A 6,951-nucleotide genomic window follows, 5' to 3' on the forward strand; every position below is an offset into this window, starting at 1 on the left:
ACTTAGGAATCCCTTTATCCCAACAGCTCGGCTGTCTGCCCCTCCTGTCATGGAGACTCAATAATTTTTCCCATGTAGTTTCATTCATTGGCATCAGACAAGAGGGCAAAAGTCTCACCAAAAATGTTCATGCTAATTAACACGCCCAGTCTGAACATATGGCATAAACGTGTCTTGCTAACCTCACCCTAAGGACCTACTCCTTTTCCTAAGCTGATTAAAATTGGTCAAAAACTGCACAAGAGAGTCAAATACATATGCATGTATGCATGCGCATTTCCTATCTGTGCTGTGTGGCTGCCCAAGCTTGTACGCTGTGGGGAAATAAGGCTAAAACCCAAAGACGTCTGTGTATGTTGTTGGGGTTTCTTTTAACGTTCAAAAAGTTATTTTTTCTCTATTGTGTTATTTTCAAGGGGATAAGCTGGTTTAGTTCCTTTTTTTCTTCTCCCTTTCTAGTTCTTTTTGTCAAAGCAGAGTGATAAACATTCAGAATAAAGAAAAATTAGGCTAAAAGCTGGGGACAAAAAAAAAAAAAAAGTATTTAAACAAGCCTTCTGCTCAACAACTGCCTCTGCCCCCAAACCCCACCTTAATTCTGAAAGCTGCTTAGAAATAAGCTGTTCTGCAGTCCCCATTCCCAAGTCAAGTTTTTCCCGACTGCAAAGCCAGCTCTGCTCCTGCTCATGGAACTGCAGCCTTTCTCAGAGATGAGGGGGTCAAAATTGCTTAATGCTCTCCCTATTAAAAAAGTAATTATTTCAAAAAACCGTTGTACTCTGCTGACAGTGTGGCATGAACGCTGCTTGAGCTAACCCACATAATTCTCTCGTAATAGAGAAATCCTGACGCAGGCATTTACAACTTCTGCCCAATAAGCTGATACACCTGGCTCTGTTTCTGTGAAGTCCAGAGAAACGCATGAAGAGTTGTTACAAGAAACTTGGCTGATGTGGCGTTAAATGCCCACTAAAGTAATACAGCTGTTATTTTTTCCTAGGAATTGTTGAGTGAATCACAAGTGGTCTTGTAGCCTGCTCTCCTGCTGTTTGCTGCCCTTCACCAGATGCTTTTGAGAACATCAAACTTTTCAGTGAGACATCTCAAAATTGCTTCCCCACTTGAAGGTAAGAGTGCTGCAGTTGTATTACCGTATCCCCACCTGTTGCATACTTACTTGGGTCAGACAGAAATGGGGGGGACGTTAAAAAGTGTGATAAAGTATCTTTAAAGGAGAGTCAGCCTGGAGCCTAGTCTACTGATAAAAGCAAAGAATGCTGGTGAGTGGACAGTATCTAGTGCCTCTGCAGGCTTGTCGAGCTGTAACTATGGCCAAAACAAACTATGAGGAAAGGACCTCAAACTATTGCTCTATATCTTACCTGCTCTGGATTGTGAAACTGCCAAAAAAGTGTCTGTGGATGGTTCAAGCACTGATAGGTTTTTCTGTATGAATTGTAATGAATCTGTATGAAACACCCAGATTTACGTTATTCTGTACCTCTTGAAGAACTGGTTGCGACATTGCTGTCAGAGAGGCCATGTAGGCATCCCTCAGACTGCTGCACAGAACGGTATGGTACAGCCTGCGGTGAGATGTTCTCCAGTCCCTGGGGTGTGCAGCAGCTAGTCCGTGTTTCAGATGAGAACACAAGCCTGGTGCTGTTGTCCGAGTCCTGGGGCTGGCTCAGCCTGCAGCAGCTCAGGGCTTTCCATCCTGTTCTCCTCCTCTCATGCATGCAGTGGGTCAGGAGAGTCCTTCTAGCACCCTCGCCAGACTGACCGTGATGTCCCGTGGCTCTGGGGGCTGGTAGGCTGTTTTAGAAGCCAGCCTGCTTTGCTCTTTGTTGGTGCCACCAGGAGGCAACAGCGCATCGCAGCCTCAGGCTCCTTGCAGCACCCAGCAGCACCTACGCCTGCCAAATCCCTATTACTCTGTCGCTGCTCGTTCCTTTCCTGCATGGGTTACACCATCTGCCTCCCGCGGCCCTTCCTGCCAGTGCGTGAAGTCGTGCTCAAAGCCAGTAACTCAGTACTGTTTGCTCAGCGTTCAAGCACACATCTCTTGCTTGCAAAGGAGAAGGGAGAAGCTGGCTGGGGAGCAGGGGAGGTGGTGGCTGGTGGCTAGATCTTGACCCTGGAACTCTGAAGTTTCCTGCTGTGTGGCCAAGGCTAAGTCTGGTTCAATTCCTCATGTCTACCCTGGGAAAGATACCAGCAATTCAGGCACAGTGAGGGTAAAAACAGGAGAGTAGCGTGTGTCACAGAGGGTGTCAATGACTGTGCATAGAGATGGAAGCAGCTGCAACAGGATTGTATGGTGGCTGGATGACATCAGGTCTGGCACTGCAGCTTCCTCTGTACTGGTCCATGGAATTATTATAGGATGTTATTTGCAGCAGTGGCTCAGGGACCTTGAGCCTGGAGAGCCGTGGCGTAAGCTGAGCTTTGGAGCCCAGCGGTTAGCCTTAGAGGGTGTATTAAGTGTTACATGCTTCCCTGAAGGTAGAGTTACTTAGCAGGATAGATGGGTTAAAACTTTGCTGTAAAAAGTCCAACAGAACAACTCTCTCAGTGCTGCAGCGCTTGTTTGGAGAGGAGCTATTTCTAGCTCCACTAGTATGCCAAGAGGCTGAAGTGGTTTTCTGTATTGTACTTCTGGAGATCAGTGATACAGAAGCACACTATTGCTGCACTATGCAGTTCAGCAGTAACTACAAGAATGGAAGGAAAGTTTTTGTCACCTTCCCAAGGTATATGCTTTTGCCCAGTGCAAAGCAGAGCTTTCAAGTCCTAGAGAAGAACGTACTTGTATAGAGAGAAGCAAGAGCTGGACTTGACTAGCAGTTTTCCTCTTCGCTGTGGTCTATAGTTTGTGCCTGAACTTGGCCACTGAGCTTCCATATACCAGATGCTACTCAAGCTCCTGCCAAAACAGTCTCTGCCTGAGCTTGCAAGCTAAGTTGACAATTTTAAATGGGGGTGTTCTCCCCACTCACCTTTATTTTTGGTGAAGGTTTTGAAATGCAACAGTGAGTATCTTATCTGAATTTAGCAAAGCAAAGGGGTAGCAGAGAGCGCTCTAAATCTAAATTGCTCCTCCCTTTGGTATGAGGCATAGGGCTAATTAGTTCTGCTCTACCTAGGTGCATCACAGCTACTGATAAGCATAGAGCAATTGTTTTGTTTTGGCAGTAGTGTACTTAAACCTTGCTCCTTGTAGGAATGCAAGGGCGGATTTGAAGAGGAATTCATATCCTTAGAAGATAGATCTGAATGAGCTGCTACTGTAGAAATCCACTTGCTTTGATGATAGCTCTTTGCGAGATCCCTGCTTGTATGGAGTCTGCAGCAGACTGTTAAAGCTATAGTAGTCTCATTCCTGCTTTTACACTTTATCTCTACAAATCTTGCAATATTGACTGCATGGGGCTTTCTGCTGATATTGTGGTTCTTAAGGCTGTCTTGAGTGTTCAGCAAAAACCAGAGCCTTTATCTCCCAGTTCTGCTGGCAAAGTAGAATAAGCAAGAGTGGCGTTTACAGCTGGTAAAGCTCAGAGTGCAGCTGATTCTCCTGTTGGCTCAGCATCCCTTTGCTTCCCACATTAACTAATGCCTAAATTAAACTAGGGTTCTGCCAAGCAAAGAGCTTGAAGTAGTTGTTCTTCCAAGCCATGTTCATGTCTAGTGACAGAAGTAAGTTTAAGATGATGAAGCTGAATCCTGGGCTTTTGCAGGCCTCTGTGCTGTACTGAGGCAGGAATGGATGTGACCAATGTAATTCCTGAAGAAATTTTTGCTTTCTTGCTAGTCTCTTCTGACTACCCTGGAAGTTGTATGCAGGTCAGTGAGTAGACCCCTGTTTCACTGAGCAATAAAGGATAGGTGCTGGCACACAGTTTATCTGAGGGATGGGCTGGGCACTCACTGAGCACTTTAAGAGCTACTCCTGTCTGGAACCACGGAGTCCCTATGGAAATTAGTGTCAATGCTCCTTGAAACAGAGAACAATATGCTCTGATGGAACTGATAGCATGACTTTGTGTTTCAGTCACCTACCTGCTTTTGAACTGGAGCTGCTAAATATTGTTGAATCCACTTGGAGTTATCCATCCAGGAAAATGAGAAAAAAGATGGTGCTATCCAGAACTGCTGGAGAAGAGAAGCTTGTTTCAATTGCCTGCCTATTGTGTGTGCAGGTTTGCCAGACACCTACTTTCTCACCCATATCCAGACTAGGAACAGGAGTACTCAGCTACAATTCTGATAAAAACACAGTGTGGTCACACTTGTGCTTACAAAGGTCTCTGCAATTAAAAATTCTAACTAATTCTTCTGAGATGCTTTTGACTCCCTCCGTGAAACTGCCACTGTGTCTTTCTGAAGTTTTTATTGTCTGAGCTGACCTGCTTTGTGAGGACAGCTCCAGTGTGTGGGAGCTATTTGGACACTCCTTGGAAAGGAAACTCATGGTTTCATTTGTGTGTTGTGAAACAGCGGAGTAAACAAACCCATTGTAGTGCTGATCCCTGAGTCCGAGTTCAGTGTGCAAGGTCTTAGGGAAAGAAAAACCCCTTCTTTCTCTCCACAGGTGACTTGATAGCTGTTATTCTCCTTGCTGATGGATTTTTTTTTTCTTATGAGTACATTTTTCATGCCATTGAACTAAGATATAACACTAAATAAAACCAGTTACTTGAATGCATGTGCTTCAGAGAAAAGAACTCCTATGCTGTGCGTCACAGATGCCTTGTGGAAGGGAAAACTAGCAATCTGTGTTTTGTTAAGTAAAAGCTCCTCTTTGCTTATATTTGTCCAGGAACATCTTTAAATGGGAAGATGCAGTTACCTGATTTGAGTGTGCAGTTTCTTGAATTAAGATTCTGAAAAGCTCTTTCTGTCCTCTTGTGAAACAAGAAAGTACAAAGCTACCTGTGGTTTTATGCCTCTTTCTGACAAAGAGCTTAGTGCTAGCAATCAAACTTCTGTTTATTAATGAACACTTCCTTGGCCTCTGCTGTTGGGACCACAGCTACCATTAACAGCTCTATCACATGAGTTTCTGCAATGTTCAGTGATAATTTATGTAAATCACTTCATCAGTCTCACATGGCAGTGGCCTGATCTCATGGCTGCTTCTCGAACTGAAGTTCTCCTTCACAAATTCACAGGCATTCTCCAGAGTGGAGGATTGTGCCAAGAGACCACGGGGGGCTTTCTGTGAGACGGCAAAACCGAGAAGTGAGGGCAGAGGAGGGGAGAAAGAGAGGATGCCCCAGCCCCTCCACCCTGAGTGGGACGTGTTGAGGCCCAGCTGAGCGGCAGCTCTGGCTCAGCATGGGCAGGGCCAGGAGTGAAGGCAACCAAACCTCTACATGTACAAAAGCAGCCCACAGAATGTGACCCAAGGATAATCTATATTCTTTATTGGGGGGGGATGGGGAGGGGAACATTGCCAAGAAAGAAGAGGGAAAGGTTGAGGTACTTAATGCTTTCTTTGCCTCAGTCTTTAATAGTAAGAACTGTTACCCTCTGGGTACTCGGCCCCCTAAGCTGGAAGATGGGGATGAGGAGCAGAATGAAGTCCCCACAATCCGGGAGGAAATGGTTAGTGACCTTCTGCTCCACTTAGACACGCGCAGGTCTATGGGGCCAGATGGGATCCACCCAAGGGAACCGAGGGAGCTGGTAGAGGAGCTTGCCCAGCCACTCTCCATCATTTATCAACAGTCCTGGCTAATTGAGGAGGTCTCAGAAGACTGGAGGTTAACCAGTGTGATGCCCATCTACAAGAAGGGCAGGAAGGAGGATCTAGGGAACTACAGGTCTGTCAGCCTGACCTCAGTGCTGGGGAAGGTTATGGAGCAGATCATCCTGAGTGCCATCCCACAGCATGGGCAGGACAACTGGGAGATCAGGCACAGCCAGCATGGTTTTATGAAAGGCAGGTCCTGCTTGATGAACCTGATCTCCTTTTACAACCAGATGACCTGCCTTGTGGGAGAGGGAAAGGCTGTGGATGTTGTCTGTTTGGACCTTAGTAAAGACTTTGACGCCACCTCCCACAGCATTCTCCTGGGGGAACTGGTTGCTTGTGACTTGGATGTGTGTACTCTATACCAGTTAAAAAGCTGGCTGGACGGCCAAGCCCAAAGAGTGGTGATCAATGGTCATTACATCCACCTGGTGGCCAGTCACAGGTGGTGTTCCCCAGAATTGGGGCCAGTTCTGTTTAATATCTTTATCAGTCATCTGGATGACACCCTCAGTAAGTTTGCAGACACCACCAAGTTGTGGGGGGGAGTGTTGATGCACTTGAGGGCAGGAAGGCTCTGCAGAGGGATCTGGACAGGCTGGGCCGATGGGCTGAGACCAATTCTATGAAGTTCAACTCAGTGCTGGGTCCTGCACTTGGGTCACAACAACCCACACAGAGCTACTGGCCTGGGGAGGAGTGGCTGGAAAGCTGCTCGGCAGAAAAGGACCTGGGGGTGCTGGTTGACAGCCAGCTGAAGGTGAGCCAGCAGTATCCCCAGGTGGGCAGGAAGGCCAATAGCACCCTGGCTTGTTTCCGAACCAGTGTGGCCAGCAGGACTAGGGAGGTGATCGTCCAGCTGTACTCGGCACTGGTGAGGCCGCACCTCAAATACTGTGTTCAGTTTTGGATCCCTTATTCCAAGAGGGATATAGAGGTGCTGGAGCATGTTCAGAGATGGGCAACAGAGCTGGGGAAGGGTCTGGAGCACAAGTCTTATGTGGAGCAGTTAAGAGAATTGGGGCTGTTTAGTCTGGAGGAGAGGAGGCTCAGGGGGGGAACTTTATTGCTCTGTACAACTACCTGAAAGGAGGATGTAGGCAGGCGGGGTTGGTCTCTTCTCCCAGGTGACAAGCAACAGAACAAGAGGGAATGGCTTCAAGTTGCACCAGGGAAGGTTTAAATTGGATATTAGG

The sequence above is a fragment of the Falco naumanni genome, chromosome 13 (assembly GCF_017639655.2).
Source record: "Falco naumanni isolate bFalNau1 chromosome 13, bFalNau1.pat, whole genome shotgun sequence".
Classification (NCBI taxonomy): domain Eukaryota; kingdom Metazoa; phylum Chordata; class Aves; order Falconiformes; family Falconidae; genus Falco; species Falco naumanni.